Genomic DNA, 27,428 nt, shown 5'->3' on the forward strand with positions numbered 1-27,428 from the left:
CCCTCCACTTTCAAGGAATTATGCACATGTACAAATCCAGGTACCTCTGCACCTATGTTCCCTTCAGACTGTTGTTTATTCTTTCCGCAAAGTACCTCACATTTCCCTATCTTACATTACATCTACCACTTGTTGTCTTTCAATCTCCTTCCATATAATATGGTATTACTTCCTTCTCTATTCTATCTAACACTCCCATTCCTTTGTGCAATTTATTCCTACTTTTTTATTACCATATGCTAATTCCCTTACCAATGTATTCCATCTACCCCAAATATGCTCTTGCGACAGAACATGCCTGACTGGCTGAGTATTTCCAGCACATTTTCAGCCATATTCTCTGTTGCATAAGGTTACAATGACTTTTGTAAAGAATACAGAAAACTTTGACAGTTATGCATACAGACTGGAAAAGCAGGGAAGTCTTTTGAGCTTGAAGGAGAACAAAGAGGAAACTTGATAGTGGTCTTTAAAATTATAAAGAGATCCAGTAAGGAGACACCATTTACAAAGACTAATATTGACAGAGAAAAGAAATTGAAGGTGAATGCAAGAAAAATAATAGGCATCATTAGGAAAATCTGTACAAGAAGCTGTGAAGATATAGAATGTACTGAAAAGATAGTGGATACAAATGCAATAACATCCATCAAAAGAAAGCAAAAAAAACTACAGATGCAGAAAACCTCAAATAAAAACAAACAAAATGCTGCAAATACTCAGGTCCTGAAGCATCTGTGAAAGGATATAAATTTAATATTTCAGGTCAGTGACCTAACATGGACCATTTAATCTGTTTCTTTCTCCACAGGTGTTGATTGATCCACCACCTCCAGCATTGTATCCTTTTAAGGGCGGCACAGCAGCGTAGCGGTTAGCGCGACGCTATTACAGCGCCAGTGATCGGGGTTCGATTCCCGTCGCTGTCTGTAAGGAGTTTGTACGTTCTCCCGTGTCTGCGTGGGTTTCCTCCGGGTGATCCGGTTTCCTCCCACATTGCAAAGGCGTACGGTTCATTTGGGTTTAAAATGGGCGGCGCGAACTCATTGGGCTGGAAGGGCCTGTTACCATGCTGTAAATAAAATTTTAAAAAACTTTAATTTAAATTTTTTTTAAATTTAAAATTTTTAATATAAATGGGGAAATTGAATGAAAAAGAGGAAAATTACACAGGAACATGGGTAGTGGGATTAGAGTATTGTTGCACCGAAGTAGGCCCTTCGGCCCACCGTATCCCTGCCATCAGGTACCTGCCTATATTAATTCCACTTCTCCAGCACTCAGCCTTCAATGCCAGGGGCTTTCAATCTAAATCAATTAGTTCATTCTTGCAATGAGCCCGTGAAGACCTCGTGCAGGTCTCAGGGAAACAACACGGGGTCTGTGCTTGATGCGGGGTGAGCGCAGAAAAAGTGCATCGAATACAAAAATGGAGCTGCGTTGTGTGGAGGGCGTGCATTTAAGGTGAGGAAGGTAAGTTCGAAGGAGATGTGCAGGGCAAGTATTTTTTTTTCACACAGAAAGTAGTGGGTGTCTGTACGTAGAGGGAATGCGCTGCCAGGGGTGTTGGCGGAGGCAAATATAACTGAGGCATTTAAGAGGCTCTTAGATAGGCACATGACTGTGCAGAGAATGGAGGGATATGGACATCGTGTCGGCAAAAGGGACTAGATCAGTTCGGCACAACATCGTGGGACTGGGGGCCTGTTCCTGTGCTGTTTTATGCTGCCCGGGACGACTGAGCGCGTTGCCAGGGACAACCGGAGACACAAGAGAGTCTGCAAATGCTGGAATGTGGAGCAACGCCCACAAAATGCTGGAGGAACAGCAGCAAGTCAGGCAGCATCTATGGAGGGAAATGAACAATCCGTCCTGATGAAGGGTCTGGTCCCGAAACGTCGGCTGTTTATTTCCCTCCATAGATGCTGCCTGACCTGCTGAGCTCCTCTGGTATTTGGCATGCGTTGCGCCAGGGACAACCGAGCGCGTTGCCAGGGACAACCGAGCGCGTTGCCAGGGACAACCGAGCGCGTTGTCAATCACCGGGGGCGGAGCCCAATCACACACCTCTTGATACGCCCCCACCACTTGATCTACCTTCCTACGTCATGCAGCCACCTTGCGCGTGCGCAGTGAATTGCCGCGCCGGCTGACTGACACACACTGCGCACGCGCATTCCCGGCAGACGGCCGGGAGAGGCATCCCGCCTGGATCCGCGGCCCTTTCGCTCCCCCAACCCGGTAGGGATTTCTCGGGGTGCTGACTGAGCCTTCCTGCAGGCGACTTCAGAGAGGGGTTTAACATTACACCGAGAGGGGGAATTAAAGAGCCGGCCAACTCTGCGGGGTCCACATCGTGGGCCCTCCGCTTCGTTGCCAGGGGCAACGCACCCCCGGAGGCACGCTGATGACGTAATGCGTCGATCGACGTCACGCAGCCGGCAGGCAGGTCGCCGCCTTGCAGCTGGTGAGTTGGAGTATTTACAGTATTTATGTTGCTTGATATTTTTCATTCGCCTAACTCGGTGTCGTTAGCGCCCATTAGTTTTGATTTAATCCGCAATTGTTGTTTCTTTCGCTCATAGAACTGGAGATCAAGGAGGGAAACTGAGCGGGGAGGAGGCGGAACCTTTGCCAATCTTGTGGATCCGCCAATCGTTGCAGGGACAGTGTGGGAGCTCCGCCGCCAATCACGCGTCTCCACCAATCGTTGCAGGGACAGTGTGGGAGCTCCGCCGCCAATCACGCGTCTCCACCAATCGTTGCAGGGACAGTGTGGGAGCTCCGCCGCCAATCACGCGTCTCCACCAATCGTTCCAGGGACAGTGTGGGAGCTCCGCCGCCAATCACGCGTCTCCACCAATCGTTGCAGGGACAGTGTGGGAATTCTGCTGCCAGTCCCGCAGTTCAACCGTGAATGAAAATCAAAATAACAGCAGAAGCTGTAAATACGAAACAAGAGCAGAAAACGTTGGAAACACTCAGCAGGTCAGGCAGCATCTGTGGAAAGTGAAACAGAGTTAACGTTTTAGGTCAAGGCACAAAAAATGCTGGAGAAACTCAGGAGAGGCAGCATCTATGGAGGGAAATTAAGTTCAATTTAACAACTACAGGTTAATAAATACATTGTGGCAATCACCGAGTCATGGCTTTATGACGGATGTGATTGGGAACTGAATGTCCAGGGGTAAACAGTGTATAGGAAGGATAGGCGGGTAGGCAGAGGGGGAGGGGGCCATGATGGTTAGTAGTGATATAAAATCGATAGAAAGGAAGGATATTGGGTCAGAGGAGGTGGAATCCTTGTGGGTGGAGCTAAGGAATAGCAAGGGTAAAAGGACAATGGTAGCAGTCATATATAGGCCCCCTAATAGCAGTCAGCAAGTGGACGATAAGTTGCAGTTTGAGATAGAAAAAGCATGCCAGAGTGACAATGTGAAGATAATTATGGGGGATTTTAACATGAAGGTGGACTGGGAAATCCAGAATGGCGGTAGTACTCAGGAGAGGGAGTTTGTGGAATGTCTAAGGGACGTTTTTCTGGAGCAACTTGTTGAAGAGCCCACCAGGGGATCGGCTGTTTTGGATTGGGTGCTGTGTAATGAACCAGAGGTGATTAGGGAACTAAAGGTAAAGGAACCACTGGGAACCAGTGATCACAATATGATTGAGTTCAGTTTCAAGTTTGAGAAGGAGAAACTGGTAACTGGTGTATCGATATTTCAGTGGAACAAAGGAAATTACAATGGTATGAGAGAGGAGTTGGCCCTAATTGATTGGAAGAGTAAGCTGGCTGGAGGGACGGCAGAGGAGAAATGGAAGGAATTTCTACATGAAATAAGGAAATTGCAGGATAGATATATTCCAAGAAAAAAGGTTTTTAATGGAAAAAAGGCACAAATGTGGATAACGAGAGAGGTGAAGGCTAAAATAAAAACAAAAGGGGTGGCGTACAAGGAAGCAAAAATTAGTGGCAAAACAGAGGACTGGGAAGCTTTTAAAAACCTGCAGAGAGAAACTAAGAAGGTCATTAGGAAAGAAAAGAGGAATTATGAAAGGAAGTTGGCGGATAACATTCGAAAGGATACTAAGAGTTTTTTTAAATACATAAGGTGTAAAAGAGAGACACGGGTTGATATAGGACCAATTGATAACGGTGCAGGAGCTATTATAATGGACGATAGAGAGATGGCAGAGGAATTGAATGAATATTTTGCATCGGTCTTCACCGTGGAGGACATCAGCAATGTGCTGGTTAGTCAGGAGTCTCACGAAAGGGAATTGAGTTCAGTCAAGATTACTAGGGAGAAGGTGCTAGGAAAACTAAATGGACTAAAGACTGATAAGTCTCCCGGACCGGATGAGGTGCATCCCCGGGTTCTGAAGGAGGTGGCTGTAGAGATAGCGGAGGCATTGGCGATTATTTTCCAGAAATCGATAGATTCAGGCGTGGTTCCGGAGGACTGGAGGGTCGCGAATGTAGTTCCGTTGTATAAGAAAGGAGGGAGGCAGCATAAAGGAAATTACAGACCTATTAGTCTGACGTCAGTGGTGGGAAAGTTATTGGAATCTATCCTCAAACACGGGGTTACGGAATACCTAGAGGCGCAGGGCAGGATAGGTCCTAGCCAACATGGTTTTGTGAAGGGAAGATCCTGCCTGACCAACCTATTGGAGTTTTTTGAAGAAATCACAGGCAAGGTGGATAAGGGAGAGGCGGTAGATGTTGTGTATTTAGACTTTCAAAAGGCCTTTGATAAGGTGCCTCACAAGAGACTGATTAATAAGATGAGAGGTCATGGAATTATGGGTAGGATAACAGAATGGGCGGAGCATTGGCTGGTTGACAGGAAGCAAAGAGTGGAAATAAAAGGATCTCGTTCTGGCTGGTTACCGGTTACTAGTGGTGTGCCACAGGGGTCGGTGTTGGGACCGCTCCTTTTTACCTTGTACATTAACAATTTGGATGATGGAATAAATGGTTTCATCGCTAAGTTTGCGGATGACACCAAGATAGGGGGAGGAGTAGGGAGTATTGAAGAGCTAGGAAGGTTGCAGAGGGACCTAGACAGTTTAGGAGAATGGGCAAGGAAATGGCAGATGAGATTCAACGTAGGGAAATGTGCAGTTGTACACTTTGGAAGCAGAAATAAGCGGGCAGATTATTATCTAGGAGGAGAGAAAATCTAAAGCACAGAAGTACAAAGGGACTTGGGGGTACTCGTGCAGGATACCTTAAAGGTTAACCACCAGGTCGGATCGGTGGTAAAGAAAGCGAATGCTATGTTGGCATTCATTTCGAGAGGTATAGTGTATAAAAGTAAGGAAGTGTTGATGAGGCTCTACGGGGCACTAGTGAGGCCTCATTTGGAATATTGTCCGCCGTTTTGGGCCCCACATCTTAGGATGGATGTGTTGACGTTGGAGAGGGTTCAGAGGAGATTTACGAGGATGATTCCAGGAATAAAAGGGCTTAAGTATGAGGAGCGTTTGTCGGCTCTTGGACTGTACTCGCTGGAGTACAGAAGAATGAGAGGGGACCTCATAGTGACATTTAAAATATTGATAGGAAAGGACAGAGTAGATGTGGCTAGGCTGTTTCCCTTGGTGGGTGAGTCCAGGACCAGAGGGCACAATCTTAGAATTAGAGGGTACAGTTTCAAAACAGAGATGAGGAAAAATTTCTTTAGCCAGAGGGTGGTGAATTTGTGGAACTCCTTGCCACGTACAGCAGTGGAAGCCAGATCAGTGGGGGTGTTCAAGGAGGAGATAGATCGATATCTAAATAGTCAGGATATCAAGGGATATGGGGATAAGGCCAGAAATTGGGATTAGAATAGTTTTTTTTTCTTCTTCTTCTTCCCCCATTCCCCATTTCTCATTTCTATTTCCCTTTCCTTGGAGCAGACTCGATGGGCCGAATGGCCTGCTTCTGCTCTCTTGTCTTGTGATCTTGTGAACAGTCGACGTTTCGGGTCGAGACCCTTCAGGACAGATTGTTTATTTCCCTCTTGATGCTGCCCTGACCTGCTGAGTTCCACCAGCATTTTGTGTGCGTTACTCCAGATTCCAGCATCTGCAGAATCTCTTGTTTAATGTTTCAGGGCAGAGACTCTTTGCCAGTACTGGAAAAGAGAGAATTACTCGGGTTTAAGTGGCAGAGCCGGTGGAGGAGAGATGGGTGGGAAAAAGAGATCATCTGTAATAGGGTGAGGGCAGGATCGTTGCGGGGATGACTTGTAAATGGGGATGTCAGAGGGTAAACAAAGAAGTGTGATGTGTTGCAAATAGTAGGCCAGGGTGTGCTGAAGGAGAGGGGTGAAAAAGTCTGCACCAAGATCACAGATAAATGTACAGCAAAGGTAGCTGGTTCTGATATGGACAGAGGCGGTGAGTTATGGAAAGTTGGAGAATTCGATATTGAGTCCAGAATGTCGCAAAGTCGCCAAATAGAAGATGAGGTGGCATTCCTCAACCCTGATCTATACTGGGTCTCAGTGTAGCTCAGAGTGGGACTGGGAGGAAGAATTGAAGAGGCTGCTTTACTCATGGCTCCAAGCAGAGCATGTGGCTGTTGCTGGCCAGTCTCTCAATTCTGCCAATTACTGCAAACAAGGGTCAGCCCTTTCTCAGTTGCTCCAGCAGCCCAGGTTTCCCCATGAAGTTGTGGAATCAGACACGGAACAGACCCTTTGGCCCCACCACTCCCATGCTGAGCATCGATACCCATCCATAATAATCCACTTAGCAGCTCTTTCTGCAGATAATTGGTTCAGGATTCTTTATTCATGTAATTTTTATACAAATTTTTATATAAAGCAATGCAATGTTTTCAAACAAAATCTTCCCATGCCATACCTTGGGGTTTGGTTTACTTGCTTCCTGTGCAGTTCTCAGGGTCTGGAGGCAACTGATGAGGCGGAGGTGGGGGTCGCAACCGGACAGAGCAGGCGTATGGGCGGGGAGGTAGTCGGAGCAGATGACTGCAAATGCAAAACCAAAGCAGAGAATGCTGGGAGCACTCAGCTGGTCAAACAGCATCAGTGGGTTGACAAACACAGTTGATGTCTCAGGCCATCAAAATCCAGAACTAGGAAAGAAGGAAGACTCTGGGAGGCGGTGCAATCCTTCTGCCTTTGCACAGGGGCTTCTGTGTGCTCCCAGAAAATAAACTCAAGATTTTCAATGCTATCCTGAATTCTTCTTTTCTGACAGTCATGGACAACTCTGTGAGTTGGGATGGTTTTACTTTTTTTTGCAAAGGAGGCTTTGAGAACCTCCTTGAATCATTTACTCTGCCCTGCTGATAATCTCTTGCCCTGATGGAGCCAGGAGTGTCTGTTTCAGGAGTCCAGTAAACAGTATGGCCCAAGTGAGCGTATTTAGCATCTTAGTGCTGGGGATGTTAACCTGGGAGAGGAGACTGCCATTGGTCCATTTATCCCACCAGTGGATTTGGAGGAATTTTGCAGAGACCGTGTTGCCGGTACATCTCCTGTGCTTTAAGGTGAATACTGTAGCATACAAGGCAGCACGGATCAGTGCTGCCTGGTAGACCACAAGCATCATGTCAGGATGAGGTCGTGATCTTCAAGCACAATGCTCGTGGCCAATGGTAATTTCATCCTCAATGCCTGTCTTCATTGAAAGGTGGCTCCCAAGTAGTGGGAAGTGGACTGTGTTTTCTACAACATGTCGTGGACTCATTGTCTTGGCCGGTGGGGGGGGGAGGGTGGCGTAGCAGTATTGTACAGCAGGTCAAGTTGTAGAGGACCTTTCATTCTGTCAAATATTTCAGTGAATGCCGATGGTGACGTGGAGTTCAGTCTCTTAAATTTACCCAAATAAGAACAAAAGAACATGTGACCCTTCAAGCCTGCTCTATCATTACTCAAAATGATGGCTGACCTTCTACCTCAATGCCATTTCCTTGCACTATCCCCACCTCCCCCTAATATCCAGAAATACATCAGTCTCTCTGTTGAATATGCTAAATGAGTGAGCCTCCACAACCCTCCAAGGTGGAGAATTCCAAAGATTTGACACCCTCTGCATGAACAAAATTTCTATTCATCTCTGTCCTAACTGACCAATTCTTATTATGAGATTGTGACCCATGGTTCTAGACTGGTCAGGCAGGGGGAAACACCTGCCCAGGCATCCAGCCTGTCAAGCTCTGTAAGGGTCTTGTAAATTTCAATGAGATTTTTTTTCATTCAAAGTCAAAGTCGAGTTTATTGTCATACACACAAGTACATGTATGCACAGGTGCAACGAAAAACTTACTTGCTGCAGCATCACAGGCACATCGCAAGTAAGTTTTTTTCATTGCACTCTAGGGAATACAAGCCTAGTTTACACAATTTCTCATCACACAGCAAACCTGCTATCTTCAGAACAGGTCTAGTGAATCTTTGCTGCGCCCCTTCAATGCCAAGTATATCCCATCGTTAGGTAAGGACACCTAAACTGTACACAGTCTCACCAAGGCTGTGTATGAATGCAGTAAGACATCTTTACACTTGTACTCAATCATCTCATAATAAGTGCCAACATACCATTTGCTTTCCTGTACAAGCATCATTCACCTTGTCTCTTACCATGACCAGAGCCAGGAGTGTCTTTTTCAGGATTCTAGTAAACACGAGAGCCCAATTTTAGCTGCCACTGTCCATTTATCCTGCTAAATACACTCAGTTTAAGGCATATTCACCTTAACGACTGAGGTTGGTTCTGGGATGGAGGAAGTATAGTTTGTACAGTTTCTCATTTGTCCTGTGGATAGATTCACTAATATTCTGGCCTGGATTGTGGACTGGTTAAAGGTAAAAAACCAGAAGAGGAACAAATGAGTGATTTTCACATTGGAATCGGTGATGGGGACCTGGTTGTTCACAATCCACATTAATGATTTGGAATGAGGGGATTGACCACAATCTATCTCCAAGTCTGGCGATGACACAGAGTTAGGTGGGAGTGTGGGCTACTGGAGGACGCAGAGGCTATGTGAGCAAGGTGGAAATATAATGCGTAAAGTTTCAGGTCCCCATTCCCCCCACCATGCTTCTTCCCTTTCCTAGCCTCTCTTTTCTACCCCCTTTTGTTTTTCTTTCCTCTCCTTACCTTTGACCCATCCCCCAGTGGATCTGCTCTCCCCTCCTCCCCCACACCTGCCTATCACTGTCTCTTACCTGCATTTACCTATCACCGCCATGTGCCCACCCCGCCTCCCCTCTTTTGTCCATCTATCACTGCTCTGCTTTTCCCTCCTATGTTATTGGGCTTCTCCTTTTCCTATCTTCAGTCGTGAAGAAGGGTCCTGACCCGAAACGTTGACTGCCTGCTTTTCTCCACGGGTGGAGTCTATTGGTGGCGCTGCATGGAGTAAGACATATATTGGCTCTGCTCCATTTAACTTTTATGTAATACCCTTTAATAAGACTTTTACAATACTGTTACAAGATTAATTTTAATTTTTAACTGTCAAAATGAATACCAGATCCAAAGCTGGAGCTAATGGCAAGAATAACGGAGATCCTCAACCTACTTTGGAAGCTATTTCTAAACTGGATAAAAAGCTTGATCGAAGATTTGCTGATTTGGAAACACTTTTAAAGGATATGGAAGACAGAAAAAATACACTCATTCAGGAAAGCGCTAAACAGCAGCAAATAATTGACGAGCTGGATCAAGCTGGTAAAAAGAGAGATTCCAGACTGAACTCACTTGAAAAAGATTTGATTACGACCACACAAAAGCTGGAACAGCAAAAACAGAGGATTATTGATTTAGAGAGCGGCAGTCGGAGACAGAATGTAAGAATCATCGGTCTTTCTGAAAATGCTGAAACTGGCAACCCCATTGAATTCTTTTCTAAACCTCTGGTCGATGTGTTTGGCTCTGAATTGTTTTCTGCTCAGCCTATTCTGGATTGTGCTCATCGAGCAATAAGACAAAAGCCTTCGCCAGAGCAAAAACCACAGCCACTAATATTGAGATTGCACTACGTTAGTATGAAAGAACATTTGATACGAATTGCTCGTCGTCGTGGAATGATTCAATACAAACAATGGAAGTTTCATTTGGTTGAAGATTATACCTCAGAAGTTATGAAAGAGAGACTGAGTTACAAACCAGTTATGTCGCGTCTCTATCAAAGCAATTACCATCCAGCATTATTATTTCCAGCACAGCTGAGAATTACGTTACCCGATAAATCTCATAAATGAATTAACTCTGCTTTTCTCCACGGATGCTGCCTGGCCTGCTGAGTTCCTCCAGCATCATAGTGTTTTTCATCAAAGTTTCACTACCTGAGGGATAGGTAGAGTATTTTTTTAAATGCTGAGAACTTGAAAGGTGTTACTGCTTCGAGGAATCTAGATGTCCTTGTATGTGACTTACTCAAAGTTAATACTTGAGGTTCAGTAGCCATTTGGAAAAGCTAATGGTTCTTTGCCCTTTACTGCAATAGGATTGGAGTGCATCTTGCTCCAATTGTATGGAGCCCTTGGGTATCTGTAATATTGTGAACACATCTTATTTCCCTTCCTAAGGAAGGATGTACATACAATGGAGGGAGCGCAATCAAGGTTCACCAGTTTGAATCCTGGATAATGACTTTGTTGTATGAGGAGAGATTAACATTCCAAGGTAAATACTCTTTAGAAAAATGAGGTGACCTCATCAAAATGTATAAATTCATGGAGAGCTTGACAGTGTAGATGTAGGGATATTATTTCTCCTAGTTTGGGTGTTGAGAAACAATGGTCAGGGTCTCAGAATAAAGAGTCAGCCATTCAGGATAGCGGTGAGAAGAAATTTCTTCACCCAGATGATGGTGACTCCTTGGCATTCCCTACCCAAGGGTGATGGAGGCTCAGTTGCTGAGTACATTTGAGATAAGTGCTGTTGGATTTTAAGGGAATCAAAGGATACGGTGTTGGTGCAGGAAGATGGCTCTGAGGTAAAAGATCAGCCTTGATCTAATTGGATGGCAGAGGCGATGCCAAATGGCCTATCCTGCATCTGCCTACGTTCACTAAGGCAGGAAGCTCATTGGCTGTGAGGTGCAGCATTGTGGCTGAGAAGGATCAGGGGAGGTGTGGAGGCAATGAGGCACCCTCGTTGACACCAGTCTGTACTGAAAGTGGGTCTGTTGTGGTCCTGTTAGTTCACATCATTGTTTACACATTACCTAAGGTACAGGCAAATTTCTTTGGGCAGCCAAACTGAAGAAGGATTCTCCAAAGTCCCTATGAACTGACAACAGTCAAAACTGTTTCTGAATCAAAAAAGAGCCAATGTCTGTGTTCTAATTTTTTTAAATCATTAAACCATAGCAATTCAACTGTTTTGGAGAACCAACGCACAACTCTAAAAGTGACTATTGGTACCTATTGGCTCAATTGGGGGAACGTTGTTATTGAAGACACTGAAGGAGTGGGATAGATATGGGGGCTTTATCAGCTCTTTAACCAAGGTTATTGGGAAAGAAACAAACAGTTTCTTGATGAAAATTTATGGAATGAAATTTAGACAAACCATGTGGTTTCCTTCATAAAGGACACGTATCACCCCAGAAGGTTCATTAGTTTGATTCCTGAGATGAGAGAATTGCCTCATGAGGAAAGGTCAAATAAGATTGGCCAGTGCTAAGCAAAATGATCATACAAGATTCTGGGGAGTTTAGGTTGGTTTGAGGGCCAGGAAACACGGGTTTAATGTGTTCAGCAGAAGATAAAGCAAGGTTGAAGGAAAATGTTTTTAAATGGAGAGTGGAAGCCTCTACCTGTGAGGGAGTTGGAAGCAGAGTCAGTCAGAACTTTCAGAAACAATTTGGACAGGCACTCTGGGGAAAATTTGCAGATTACAGGAATAAAGTGAGTAACAAATTGTACTTGCCTCAGTGAGGTGCATGGCTTTCAATTCTATGATTGCCTAAACAAACTCATCCCGACAATTCTATGATTTCTAAGATGCTGTAAAGATTTTTCACTGGCTATCAAGTTGTGATGCTTCAAGGACTTTCTCAAAGTCTCCTTTAAAAAAAATCTCTTTAAACTTGTGAGGATCCCCAGCCTGTTGCTGCTCAAAATAGAGTACCCCGGAATTTACATGACACTAAAGACAATGAATCGATGCAGGTGCTCAGAGCAATCCCATCAATTCCCCCAGGCAAGCTCCACACAGGCAGCACCCAAGGTCAGGATTGACCTTGGGGAGGGAGACTCTGGAGCTGTGAGGCAGCTACACCACAGAGCACCTCGAGTCTCCTCGACAAGAGTATGCAGGAGCCTGTGCAAACAGCAGAAATAGAGCACAACACCAACAACCCACCCAGTGCCATTAAGTACAACCTACCTCATCTGCAGCAGAATCTGTCGATCCCACAAACAGCTCTGGACCCACACAAATGGAAGCAAGTCATCCCCAACCCTGCGGACTACCTAAGAGAGGGCAAGTCTGGAAGGAGGCATCATATTTTCAGGATGAAGGGTCCACCATTTAAGGCTGATAGGAGGAGAAACATTTTGAGCTGCAGAGGTGGAGCCATCAAATAAATTCAAGGTGGAGTTTTTTTGACAATAGGGGAATCAGGGATATGAAGAATGGGCAAGAAGGCCAACTGTCTTATCAAGTACGATTAGATTGGAGTTGATGCTTGGCAGGCACAACTGGGATTGAACAACGCGTGTCCTTTACGGTGGAGATGTTTCAGTCGCAGGCTTGACACATTCCCAGGAGGGAGAAGGGTAGGAAAGTTAAATTCAGAATATTAAGCAGCACAGTGGCGCAGTCAGCAGAGCCGTTGTCTCACAGCTCCAGAGACCCGGGTTCAATCCTGACCTCAGGTGGGGTTTGCTTATTCTTCTAACCGCCTGGGTTTCCTCCCACATCCCAAAGACATGCAGATTGGAAGATTAATTAGCCACTGAAAGTTGCCCCCAGTGTGTAGGTGACTGGTAGAATCTGAGGAGTTGATGGGAATGTGGGGAGAATGGGTGGTTGATATTGTTATGGGCTTAGTGGACCAACGAGCCTGTTTCTGCACTGTACCTCTGAACTCCCTCGATGATCAAGAGTAAAGCAGAAAACAACAGAACACATGAAATGTGAAGTGTTGCGCTAAAATAGGAAGAATGTGAAGAGGAAATGTAAACTTAGGGGGCACAATTCTAAAAGGGGGACCAGGCCAAGTGTCAGGTTGTTAACACAAGTGGGAACCAGGCTAATTACAGAAAGCCCAGAGGGAAGTACAAAGAGGAAATTAGAGAAGCAAAGGAAGTGCGCGAGGAATGACTGGCAGCGAACATAAAAGTATTCAGTGGGCACATGAATGGGAATGTGGGTGCAGGAGTGAGGCCAAGAAGGAAATCCATTCATGGAGGCCAAAGGAGTGGCTGAAGTATTAAATGACTGCTGCAATCTACACCAAGAACGATGTTGTTGCCGGAATCTAAGCAACTTGAGAGCTTCAAGTTCCTTGGTGTAAACATCAGCAACAATTCCAGCCACACCAGCACCTCTACTTCCTCAGAAAGCTGAGGAAATCCGGCATGCCGCCGATGGCCCTCACCAATCTTTACAGATGCACCATCAGAAAGCATCCTATTCGGATGCATCACAGCTTGGTACGGCAACTGCTCTGCCCAAGATGGCGAGAGGTTGCAGAGAGTTGTGAATGCAGCTCAGTCCATCTTGAAAGCCAGCCTCCCCTCAATTGACCGTCTATACTTCCTGATGCCTTGTAATCAGCCAACATAACCGAGGACCCTTCCCACCTTGGTCATGCTCTTCACCACCCCCCCCTTCCTACGTGCAAAAGACACAAAACTTTGAGAACATGTACCGCCAGGCTCAAGGACAGCTTCTACCCCACTGTTATAAGACTCTTGAACACAGATCTCTTGTATGATAAAGATGGACTCTTAATCTCCCAATCTACCTCATCAGGCCCCTGCACTTTGTCTACCTGCACTGCACCTTCCCTGTAACTGTAACACTATATTCTGCATTGTTTTTTGTCCTCCTTTTGTACTACCTCACTGTACTTGTGTATGGAATGATCTATCTGGATGGCAGGCAAACAAAAGCTTTTCACTGTTTCTTGGTACATGTGGCAATAATAAACCAATTACCAAAAGGTAATGCAAGGTAAGATTCTATCTGGTGTACAAAAAAGAGATAAAGAGTGGAGAAGGAACTGGAGAGGCTAGCTGCACTGAAGTTGGAGAAATCACCCCATCCAGGTTGTTGAAACTGCTTTAGTAAGTAGAAGCACAGAGCATGAGGAAGTCACGTTGAACCCTCAGAGGACACTGGTATGACCACAGTTGGAATATTGTGTCTAGTCTGGGAGCCACGTGCTAGGAAATGTACAAGGGCTTTTGGCAGGGTGCCAAAGAGGTTCACCGAAATGTCTCCAGGGATAAGGGACTTGACTTCACAGTGTGGAGAAGCTAGGATTGTCCTTCTTGAGCAGAGGATGTCACAAAGGGGATGGGGGGCAGTTAAAATAATAAACAGGATCAACAAAGTAGATAGAGAGAATTTTTTCCTCTCTGGCAGAGAGCTCAAGATTTCCAGGGGGCAGAGAATGAAGACGGATGGCAGAACAACCAAAGGTAACACACGGGTTGTTTTCTTAAATACATTGAGTGTTCATGGCCCAGAATACAGTGTGCTGAGGAACAGTGGAGACAAATACGGTTGTGGCATTCAAAAGGGATCTGGATAAGTACTGAGAAGAAAACTTGCAGGATTATGGGGTGAAGGCCTCCCTGAGGCAGCACAGACTTGTGGCCACTCTTAGTGCTGTAGCCTTTCTGTGAGCACCACAACTGGATCAAGGGTCAGTTCAACTCCCCCTCCCACACAATCACAGATATGTCAGTCCTCTGCTCCTCCACTGCCGGGAGAATTCCAAAGCCAAACTGGAGGAACAGCACCTCATTTTCCGTCTTGGAACCTTGCAGAAGGCGGACCTAAGAAAACTCGAAGAGCATACTGCTGACTTTGATAAAGAGAATCTCCTGAAGAAGATCAAGGAATCTGAGGTCAGCGAGGCACTGCATGGCATAAAGGAAGACAGTGCTGCTGGTCCTGACAGAATTAAGAAGAAAGGTCTCAAAGGTCTACTAAACAACGAAGGTGACCTATTACCAAGACTGTTTACGTTGTGGCTCAGGTCGGGTGCCATACCGGAGTGCCTCAATAAAAAGCAGGACAGTATTAATCCCAAAAGAACAGCTCAAGAGTCTGGACAATTGGAGGCCCATCACCATTGGCCCAATGGTCCTCTGACTGTTTACCAAGATCTTGGCGAAACTACTAAATGAGTCGGTGAAAATCAGTCATCGACAAAAGGGATTTCTACTGCATACACCTGGCTGTAATGAGAATATCACCATCCTCAGAAACATCATAAAAGGTTCCAAACGTAGTGGTAAGGAACTCTCTGTTCTTTTTGTCGACCTAGCGAAGGCGTTCGACTCGGTTGGGCATAAATTGATAATGAGATCTCTACAGAGGGTGGGCGCGCTGAAGGTCTTCATTGACCTTGTAATGGATTTATATAACAACACTTCTACTGTAGTAGAAGTCGGTGTGGGTAAAACAAACAGAATCGAGATTAGGAGGGGCATGAAGCAAGGCGATCCCCTCTCGCCGATCCTGTTTAATATCGCTATAGACCCCCTCATCAGGACGCTGGAACACCATGGCCACGAAGTGGAGATTATAACATCAAGTGGACGATCGCGTTGCACGGCACTTGCTTTTGCAGATGATGTTGCAATTTTAAGTGGATCCTATGAGGGTATGGCCAGAAATATTGAGATCTTGAGTGACTTTTGTAAAGGCACCGGCCTGGACGTTAACATCAAGAAAACAAAGGGCTTTCACTGCATCAGTGCTCAGAAGACGTACGTTTATAACTCTAAAGAACAGCGGCGATTTGGACCAGAAAAACTAACATATATACCACCAGGGGACGTTGAAAAATATCTTGGAGCAAAGGTCAACCTCTGGTGCGGGATTTCAAAAGAAAATATAGCGTCCAAACTCGATGCATGGTTCAATAAATTACAAAGATCAAAACTTAAACCCATGCAAAAAGTTGTACTGCTCCATACCTACATGATACCAAGGATTTATTACCATCTAATCTTAACAGAAGCTTCTCAGAACACACTTAGAGAACTTGATAGAATTATTAAGAAGACCGTCAAAGATATACTGCACCTCGCCCCCAGATACAACGGATGGAATTTTATATTCCAAAATAAGAGATGGGGGACTGTGTATACCTAAATTAGAAATCCAAATTCCAATTGCGATAATTAGAAAACGACAGGCTCTCAAGACATCCAAGGACATCATCATCGAGCATTCGTTCGAATGGGCTGGAGAAAACAACGAGGCCACTGTTGAAAAATTTAAGAAGCTTGCAGTGATACAAGATATCACTATTGCTCAAGATCTATTTACGCAAGCCAGAGTAACAGAAAGACCCCCGGAGAGTCTTTACAAGAAATTGGAAGCTGATTTTGGACAAGAGAACGAGAATGAAGCCAGACCGCCGAAATTTAACATCGATTGGCGGTCGGCAGAGTTTAATAGATGGAGTTATCAAGGTGTCGGTATTAAGGAATTTAAAAATGACGCGACTTCAAATATGTGGCTGAGTAACAACCAAACCTGGAAGGGATACCAGGTCGTGAACACCATTCTGTTAAGGTGCGGGCAGTATCCCACAAGGTATACGCATAGTCGAGGGGTTCCTGATGCAGTGAAAGTATGCCAGAGGTATGGCTTCGCCAATGAGACCATCTCGCGCACATCTCCGGCAAGTGTTTGGCGGTTAAAGATATGCACATAAAACGACATAACAAGATCGTCGATAAATTGAAGATGAAGGTAGAACAATATCAGTGGGAGCCTTTTATTGAACCACATCTAAGGGATGATGGTGGCGCAATATGGAAGCCAGACGTAATCTTTGTAAAAGGAAATAGGGCGGCCGTAGTAGACGTCACCATCAGATTTGAGAACAACAACGACTCAATCTCGAAAGCCTGGTCTGAAAAACGAAATAAGTACCGACATCTTGTTAAACAAGTCAAAGATCTGACGAAGGTACAGATCGTCAAGTTTTTTGGATTTGTCATCGGAGCTCGCGGTCTGTGGGCTAAAGACAACGATACTTTGATGAAATTTTTGGGAATAAGTAAACACAAGACATTTGCCGCAAGTATCTGTAGTCTAACTATTAGACTGACCATAGATTTACTACAGGTATTTATGGACAAGTGATATTGAAACCAGTTGTATCAAGGCGGCTTTGAAGATCTAATATCGCCATTGATACCGATGGATTTGGATCATGATATTTATTTATAGTATGCCTTTTGTAAATTGTACCACCATGTGCATAGTAAAGATTGAGCATACTATGCCCCCCGCGCTTCCTGTGGTCAGGATAGCTAGTGGTAATATGACGAGGGTGACCTAGTATGTAAAGCTCACGTTCGCTTGGTGATGAACAAGCCAGAGTTAAATATTTTGACTGTTATGACTGCCTTCCACCTGGCTGTCTTTGTTCCCTTATTGCGAGGGTGGGACCCGATCTCGTTATCGGATTACATCTTGTGGACGCGACACATTAAACCGCGAAAAGTGCACGTAACCAATCTTTTGGATTGGTGTGTTTCCAAATAGCCAAATGCCTCGTCATCTAATTAGTGACGCACATGAATGGATGAACAAGGTTCCCACTGTCCCTACCTACTATCTAGTGAAACCACAGCCAAGGGAACGGGCTTGGCAGAATCAGCAGGGAAAGAAGACCCTGTTGAGTTTGACTCTAGTCTGGCACTGTGAACATTGAATTCTCCCACTTTAGGTAATCCCCACCCTTCCCCCCTTCCTCCCCCCACCATGCTGCTTCTCCTCTTCCCTTTTCCTCTTCCCTTTTCCTCGCCCTTCCCTGGGTAAAATTCCCTGGGAATGGCCCAGTTGTGGCACCACTAATCCAGGCCTGTGAATCAATGGCTCCGTAACAACAACTCCCTCAATGTCAACAAAACTAAAGAGCTGGTCATTGACTTCAGGAAAGGGAGTGGTGTACATACACCTGTCTACATCCATGGTGCTGAGGTCGAAAGGGTTGACAGCTTCAAGTTCCTGGGAGTGAACATCGCCAACAACCTGTCCTGGACAAACCACGTGGATGCCACGGCCAAGAAAGCTCACCAGCGCCTCTACTTCCTCAGGAGCTAAGGAAATTTGGTTTGTCCCCTTTAACTCTCACCAATTTTTACCAACGCACCATAGAAAGCATCCTATCAGGATGTGTCACGGCTTGGTACGGCAACTGCTCTGCCCAAGACCGCAAGAAGCTGCAGAGAGTTGTGGACAAAGCCCAGCGCATCACGGACACCAGTCTCCCCTCCTTAGTCTTTACCTCTCGTTGTCTTGGTGAAACAGCCAGCATAATCAAAGACCCACCCACCCGGGACATTCTCTCTTCTCTACTCTTCCATCGGGTAGAAGATACAGGAGCCTGAGGGCATGTACCACCAGACTTAAGGACAGCTTCTACCCCACTGTGATAAGACTATTCAACAGTTCCCTTATACAATGAGATGGACTATGACCTATGACCTCACGATCTACCTTGTTGTGACCTTGCACCTTATTGCACTGCACTTTCTCTGTAGCTGTGACACTTTACTCTGTACTGTTATTGTTTTTTTTTTACCTGTACTACATCAATGCACTCTGTACTAACTTGATGTAACTGCACTGTGTAATGAATTGACCTGTAAGATCGGTTTGTAAGACAAGTTTTTCACTGTACCTCGGTACAAGTGATAATAATAAACCAATACCAATACCAACACTAATCTAGACCTGTGGATCAATGGTCCAGTAATGGTACCACTAATCTAGGCCTGAGAAGCAATGGCCCAGTAATGGTACCACTAATCTAGGCCTCTGTTCGTGGGAACACATTCTAAAGAAAAACAGTCAGCAGAGATCAAGATTCCGGATTGGGTGTGTGACCCACCACCAGAAGTCCCAACCCAAATAAGGAGGGCAGTTGATATTTGGAAGGGACAGTTTAATTTCCATCGTTATTGCTGGGCTGTGCTCACTGCTGACAGCCCAGGTCCCTAGCAGTGAGACAGACCACCAGGCTCCATCGCAAACCACAGGCAGGTCCCGCTAGCTCCTGTCGACAGGTCCCGCCAGCCAGGCGGTGTTTATAACCCAACAGAAGACGAGGCAGGGTCACGTCCCGGCAGTGGCCCAGGTGGACTGGGTTTACTGAATAAGCTGCTTGGTCACAGAGTCGCACTGCAGGGAAACAGTCCCTTCGGCCCACCAAGTCTGTGCTGCCCATCAACCACCCATTTGCGCACCAGTCCTGCATCGATCCCAGTTTCTACCCCACGCTTCCAATGAAGGGTCTCGACCCCGAAACGTCAACTGTTTATTTCCCTCCAAGGATAATACCTGACCTGCTGAGTTCCTCCAGCATTTTGGGTGGATTCTTCCCACCAATTCCTTCCCCCCCCTCCAAAAGAATCTACCACTCACCTACACACCAGCAGCAATTTACAGTGGGCAATTAACCCACCAACCCACACGTCTTAAGGATGGGGGAGGAAACTGGAGCACCCGGTCACGGGGCAAACCCGGCTCATGGAGGAGGGGAAGGATTGAACCTGGGGTATCGGGCACTGGGGGGGCTCGCTATGTCTACAGGTGGGTGGGAGGGAATGAGGGGGAGTTGGGGGGGGGGGGGTGTGGAACGTCAGCAGAGTGGCTGGCGTGAACCCCTGTGCATCACACGTGGACCCGCTGGTGCCTCAGCAGGTTGGAGGAGTGGGCAAAGCCCTTCCCGCACACGGAGCAGGTGAAGGGCCGCTCGCCGGTGTGGACCCGCCGGTGCTTCATCAGGGTGGAGGAGTGGCGGAAGCGCTTGGCGCACAGCGGGCAGCGGAAGGGCCGCTCGTCGGTGTGCACCCGCTGGTGCCTCAGCAGGTCCTCCGGCCGCTTGAAGCTCTTCCCGCAGCCGTCACAGCGGTAGGGCCGCTCATCGGTGTGCACCCGTTGGTGCGTGAGTAGGTGCGAGGAGCGGGAGAAGCCCTTGCCGCACTCGGAGCAAGCAAAGGGCCGCTCACCAGTGTGGACGCGCTGGTGAGTGAGCAGGTTGGAGGACTGGGCGAAGCCCCGGCCGCAGACGGAGCAGGTGAAGGGCCGCTCCTTGGTGTGGACCCGCTGGTGCCGCAGCAGGTTGGACGACTGGCCGAACCTCCGGCCGCAGTGGGAGCACCTGAACGGCCTCTCACCCGTGTGGATCTGCCGGTGCACCTTCAGCTCGTTGGAGTTCTTGAAGCTCTTGCCGCAGTCGGGGCACTTGAACGGCCTCTCGTCAGTGTGGACGCACTGGTGCTTGAGGAGGTGGGAGGACTGAGTGAATCCCTTCCCGCACTCAGAGCAAGTGAACGGCCTCTCCTCCACATGGACATACTGGTGCCTGAACAGGTGAGAGGAGTGGGTGAACCCCTTCCCGCACACGCAGCACTTGAACACGGTCTCCCCGCTGTGCACACTCTGGTGTGTCAGCAAGGCAGAGGACTGCGTGAACCCCTTCCCACACACGGAGCAGGGGAACGGCCTCTCCCCGGTGTGAGTGCGCCGATGAGTTTCCAGCTGGGACGGGTAATTGAATCCTTTCCCGCAGTCGCCGCATTTGTACGGTCGCTCCGTGCCGCGGAGGTCCTTGTGTTCCTCCAGATTGGAAAACCGGTCTGGTCAAGGCCTCACTGCACTATCAATAGGGTGAAAACCTTCCTGCGTTGCTGGTTGAAGTTTATTCTACAGTTGCGGCACTGAATGGTCTCACTATGATCAGCAGGTCTCGGTGCTTTCCAGGTCACAGCAATATCAGAGATCTTTTTCCAGGGATGGAACAGACAAACATTTCTCCTTCCACGTTGAAAGGTTGGTAATCTGATGAATCGTGTGATTCTTAACAAAATGCTGACTTTGTGATCACACCTCTGCAAATCCACTTCTAAATTCCTATAAAGGGAGTTTACACCAGTGATCACTTTATACACAGGGTAAAGATTCAGAACAGCCTGTTAAAGAACATTTTTGACCCCTTTGCACTCCTCTGTTTCAGGCACCTGCCCCATTCCCCAATCCACCTCTTTAGACACGCTCATTCTAGCCACACCGACTCCTGACCATAAAATAATAGGAGCAGAATTAGGACATTCAGCCCATCGAGTCTGCTCCACCATTCAATCCTGGCTGATTTTTCTCAATCCCATTCTCCCACCTTCTACCCGTAACCATTAACCCCCTTAACCAATCAAGAATTTATCAATCTCTGCCTTAAATACACCCAATGACTTGGCCTCCAGAGCCTCCTGTGGCCACAGATTCTCCACCCTCTGAAGAAATTTCCCCTCATCTCTGTTCTAAAGGAACGCCCCTTTATTCTGAGGCTGTGCCCTCGCATCCTACGGATGGAAGTGTCCTCTCCACATCCACTCAATCCAGGCCTTTCAGTATCCGGTAGGTTTCAATGAGAAGCTTTCTGCACTCCATCGAGCACAGGCCCAGAGCCACCCAAGGCTCCTCATACGTTAAGCAATGAGGACTTTTTGTCGCCCTTCCTCACCCCGATCCCATGCACAGAATCTCCCCTACATTCTACTTGGGCGCCACCCAATTCCACCCCATCCCCTTTATTGAATGGCTCCCCTCCTCAGGACCTTAACCAACTCCATCCCCCTGACCGGATCCTTCCTGCGCTGACCCTGCTCGTTGGAAGTCTGCTTTAACCCTCAGGTTGGGAGTCAGCCTCCAGCTTCACCCACACTCCCTGTTTAGGATCGTGTCACCCTTGCTCATTGCACCCCGCCGCCCTCTTTAAACACAATATTAATTCACACCGATACCTTCTGTTTTACTCGCAAAGCTCACAGCGTCTGTTGCAAAGTCACAGCCAACATCTTCCTCCACAAAATTTATATTTGTGCATAGAACAAATTTGATTGCATCTTTTGCTCATAATCTCTGCAACGGATGCCCGGGCTGACTTCCAGCGCCGGACAAAGGACAACGGGTCACCTCGGGTGCGCCCGCCCAGCGGCAGGAAGTCAAGGCTTCGATGGCTGTGATTGGTTGGAGGAGCAACTGGGCGCTGGGAGCTATCCCCCGTCGTTATTGGTCGGGAGCCACGTCAATCATCAGCAGGAGCGCTCCGTCCTCTCGCTGGCAGGTTCGCCGTCGCCGAGCGGCGCAAACCTGCCCCGGCCGATGAGTCCGGTTGGGAAGGAGGAGGAAAAGGTGATCATTTTCAGGATTAATTCAAACCCTCGCACCGTTTAAAAATAACGAGGGAAGGTTCGCCGCCCCCAATTGCGCGGTAACCGGCTCCGAATAACGGTCCGCGGGAATAAGGGACGGCCGGAGTTGCCATGGGGACTGGCAACCATCTTTTTTGTGGGCGTAGGAGGACGCATGCGCGGGCGCCATACTGGTGAGGTCCATGGGGGCGGGGCTTCATGGTCCTTGCTGCCGACCTGCTCCCAGTAATGAGGAGAGCGTCCTGCAATATTCCGCACAGGTCACGGTCCTACGGCCCATCAAACCTATGCTGGCAAGGTCAGGGATTTAATAATTTCGGACAATCATCCATGTTTTTTCTCTTCACAGTTCTTATATAATTTATGTTGCTAATTGTATGGTCTTGTGATCTTGTGATCTTTTCTTGCAAATGTGTATATGATGCTCTGTGCCTGTGATGCTGCTGCAAGCAAGCTTTTCATTGTACCTGTGCATTCCTGTACTTGTGCATGTGACAATAAACTCTGACTTTGATCTGGCTGTACCTTTCTGTTTAAATGTGTTTCCTCTTCTGACTCTTACCTATTTTTTTTAAAAAAGTACCTTGGCAACTTTGGTCCACACCCTGTTACAGACCTGTATTCTCTCCACTTCTCCCCCTCTCTGCAACTCACTTTTCCAATTCTATGACCAGTCGTTGATCTGAAATATCTGCTGATGTTGCTTGACCCGTTGAGTGCTTCCGATATTTTCTCATGTTGTTTATGGCTAAGATGGACATGGTTAATTGCGCTACTCTGAGGCTCCCCCAGCTACTTTTTAAACACAGTCCAGGTTTCTGCCTCTACCACACTTGTGCATTGTTTTGTAGATGCCTCTCAGGACTCATTGAGTAAATTAATTTTTCCTCAACTTCTCTCTCATCCTTCTCACATTTAACTTACTGATCTCTCTGCTGAGGGAAGCAGCTCTTTTCACCCTATCCGGGCCTCCCAAAGTGTTATACATCTCAATTAAATCTCCCCACTGTCTCCAAGGAAGACATTGGCAGCCTGGACATTCTCTTGTCATAACTGTATTTCTCCATCCTAACAACATATAGAAGGCAAGTCAGCCTATCAAGTTAATACTGGCTCTCAGGGGAACAGTCCTTTTCATCCCATTCCCTTTCTCATCATGGACCCTGTACCATTCCCACTAATCACTCTTACTGCCTGTTAACCAGTCCTCAATCCACAGAAACATCTCCAATCCCATGTGCCCAAATTTTGTTTAATGATGGCATTTCTCAAAGGCCTTTGCACCATTTGAGGCCTTTGCACCATTTGAATCCTTTGCACCATGAAAATCCCTGTATACTATTCCCACCGGTCCAGCCTTGTCTCTTCTGCTAGATACAATGTTAACAGATTTGTTTGATGTGATTTTCCTAACATCCATGTTGTCCATGTCCATCTCCAAATCCATATTGACTCTGCCTAACCCTCCCATTATTTTCTAAGTGCCCTGTCTCCACTTGTTTCTATAGCATTCTTCCTTTGATTGATATCAATCCAAATAATCTATCGTTCCTTGTTTCCTGTCTCTCTCTTTCTTCTTAAATAATGATACAGGTCCTCCCCAGTTACAAACGCCCAATTTATGTACAGCCCATACAAGTGAACAAGCGTTTGGGAGACTGGGTGGATGGATTTGCTGGCTGCTGCGAGGCAGGAGACATCTGTCAGGTGAGAACTCAGTTTGCAGTAATATTATTGCATCTTGCAGAGAATTCTGAATGGTTGAGTTAAATGCCCTGGTTTAACTACACATTGCCCTTGGTTGGCCTATGTTTTTATTTAAATATAATGCCGTGCAGCCACATTTCCAACTTGCAAATGGTTCAGGTTATGAACAGATCTCAGGAACAGAACCCTGCCATAACCTGCATTATATTTTCACCTTCCAAGTTCTAAGGCATGAAGATTCCTACCAAGGATGAAAGAGATACGAACCTTTCCAATCTGCCCATTAAGTCCTTTCTGTCCAAAATCGGCTTGAGACATCAGAAGGGACACAGGCATCCAGTAATTTGTAAAAATAAAGAGAGGTTTTCAGATGGTAAGGTAAGATTTCTTTATTAGTCACATGTACATTGAAACACACAGTGAAATGCATCTTCTGCGTGGAGTGTGCAGGGGGCAGCCCGCAAGTGTCGCCACGCTTCCGACGCCAACATAGCATTGCCCACAACTTCCCAACCCGTACGTCTTTGGAATGTGGGAGGAAGCCCACGCAGACACGGGAAAACGTACAAACTCCTAACAGACAGCAGCCAGAATTGAACCCAGGTCGCTTGAGCTGTAATAGCGTCATGCTAACCGCTGCACTACTGCGCCCAAGGAGGATCCTGGTGTGTGACGTCCAGAATCTGGAATTTTGAAAGATGACAACCAAGGCTGGGGTTTTGCTTTCAGTCGGATCTCTTATTATCTTTTCCAGTTCTCATGAAAGATCATCAATGATGAGTTTTTAAAAAAAGGACTAGTTTAAATCTTGGAGGAATTAATAGCACCGTAAGCCGATAGACCACCCACCCCCCCCCTCCCCACACCACCACCATCAAGACTAGATGATCTGCTTCCCAAGGTTTGGAAGATGGAAACAGTGGATGCATTAGTTGTCAATGCAAATACAGAAGTGGAAGACCATTAAACATATTGCAGGTAAACTCAGAACTCTTCAGAGAATGGCAGAGAAAGAAGCCAAGAGGCTAAAGAGCAGGTCAAGGCAGAACGTAATGGCAGCCCGGTGACTAATGGTGATCTACCCTGGAAATAAACCCCGCCCCATCCCCCCCCCGCCCTCTCCAGGAGAGCATCCAAAGTGACAGAGCAGCAGAAGGAAGGCAATCAAACAGGAATATGAAGCAAAGCAAGGAACTGCTGAAGGCGAATGTGGAGCATTGAGTCCCATGCACGGGATTGGTTGAAAGCATCACTGAGCAGATACATCGTGGACAACGGGGGCAAGCCCCAGCATGAGAAGATAAAAGAAAAGAGCATGTTTGAGGCACAGGACAAATTTGAGTACAAGTAAGCGGTATGTGCCAAAGAAAGCCACCTATAAATCAGCCCGGAGTCTCTACGAGATAAACAGGAAAAGATCAGCTTGTTAAATGATGGTTCTGCTAAGTGTCCCGTCTCCAAAAAAATTATTGTAGGAATGTCTCAAGGCCAAGCTGAGTACAACAAACAGCAAAGCTAACATCAACAAGATGGCAGGACAGACGTGTAGGTTGGTAGGTTCATTGGTCACTGTAGATTGCCTCCAGTGTGTAGATGAGTGGTCGAATCTGGGGAAACTGATGGGAACGTAGGGAGAATAAAATGGGAGTAGTGTAGGATTCGTGTATATGGGTACATGATGGTTGGCACAGACCCCGTGGGCTGAATGGCCGATTTCCGCACTATGTAGGTTACCCAAACAGCTGATCCATTTCCAAAGTCTCTTCCCCTTATTTCAGATTTTCAGCATCCTCACTATTTTTCCTGTCCCTCTTGGAAATGGAAATTTGAGTTGATCTGCAGTACCTGCTGCCTTTCTGCACAGGTACCACAGTGAGAAAGTCCACTCTCCTCCAACCTGTGCAGGTAAAGCCTCATCACCCACCCCAGCTGCCAAACACTGGTGTAGTCTCACTGATAAATGTGCAGACAGTTATAAACAATTCAAATTAACATTTCTTATCCCCACCTGGGACTCTTCTCTTTGGATCACAAAGGTCTCACTCTGTTTAATATTCAAGTTAGCAAGAAAATCTCAGCAAAGTCTAGTTGGCAATTTTAATAAGCAGAATCCTTCAAGCAACAAGTTGTACATTTTGGACTGCAGATTATAAGATTTCTTTATTAGTCATATGTACATCGAAACACACAGTGAAATGCATCTTTTCCGTAGAGTGTTCTGGGGGCAGCCTGCAAGTGTCGCCACGCTCCCAGCGCCAACATAGCATGCCCACAACTTCCTAACCCATACGTCTTTGGAATGTGGGAGGAAACCGGAGCACCCGGAGGAAACCCACGCAGACACGGGGAGAACGTACAAACTCCTTACAGACAGCGGCAGGAATTGAACCTGGATCGCTGGTGCTGTAATAGCGTCGCACTAACCAGAAGCTACGCTACCGTGCCTGCCCACACTTTTGTGACAAGTATCGAAAAGGTAAATTCTTTGTAAAATAACTTCAGTTGCAAATTCCTGACCTTAGGAGAATGATCACTGTGGACATCATAGTGGTGCAGCTGGTAGAGCCGCTGCCTCACAGAGCCCAGAGACCCGGGTTCAGTCCTACCTCAGGTACTGTCATTGTAGAGTTCACGCATTCCCTCCGCAATCGTGTGTGTTTCCTCTGGATGCTTCAGTTTCCTTCCACGTCTCAAAGATGCACGAGTTGAGGTGGGGGGGGGGTGGGGTAAGAGTTGATGAGAATAAAAAAGGATTAATGCGAATGGGTGCTTGAGAGTTGACGTGGATTTAGTGGGCCAAAGTGCCTGTTTCCATGCAGAATGACTCCGAGGTAAATTTTAACGCATGTCTCAAAGAGGGAGGTTTCGAAAGGGAATCTCTGAGCTTAGGGGTTCGACAGCTGGAGACGCAGCCATAAGTAGTTGAGTGATTAACACCGGAGAGGATTGAGATGCATTGTTCCCTTTACTGCAAGGAGCTGGCATTTAACAAACTGAAGTTGCTATTCCTAAGATGCTTTTCCCGGTTTAATATATGGAGCTGACACATGCCAGTACTCATAAGCAGATCATCCCTCTCCCTTTAAGTATTCACACACAGTCCTTGAAAGTGAAGTCTTGCACACTTTCAGGAATCCTTCTCTAAACTACTTATTCTTTCCTGTTAATTCTGAAACTACCAGACTGCAAGTTTGATGACATAATTGATTCCAGGATGATATTTGGACCATATCTCCATGCAGTCATTATGAACACCTATTCCCACCTCCAGAATATTGCCCAAATACACTCCTGCTTCAGTTTATCTGCTGCTGAAACCTCACCTGC

General features: G+C 46.6%; 1 pseudogene; it reads right to left on the bottom strand.

Moving 5' to 3' along the window:
- The window catches only part of LOC127576390 (zinc finger protein 585A-like), a 29,550-nt pseudogene extending 8,724 nt beyond the window's left edge, over nucleotides 1-20,826 (bottom strand).
- Between the last annotated feature and the right edge of the window lie 6,602 nt (nucleotides 20,827-27,428).

This window comes from Pristis pectinata, chromosome 12 (assembly GCF_009764475.1).
Source record: "Pristis pectinata isolate sPriPec2 chromosome 12, sPriPec2.1.pri, whole genome shotgun sequence".
In the NCBI taxonomy this organism is placed as follows: domain Eukaryota; kingdom Metazoa; phylum Chordata; class Chondrichthyes; order Rhinopristiformes; family Pristidae; genus Pristis; species Pristis pectinata.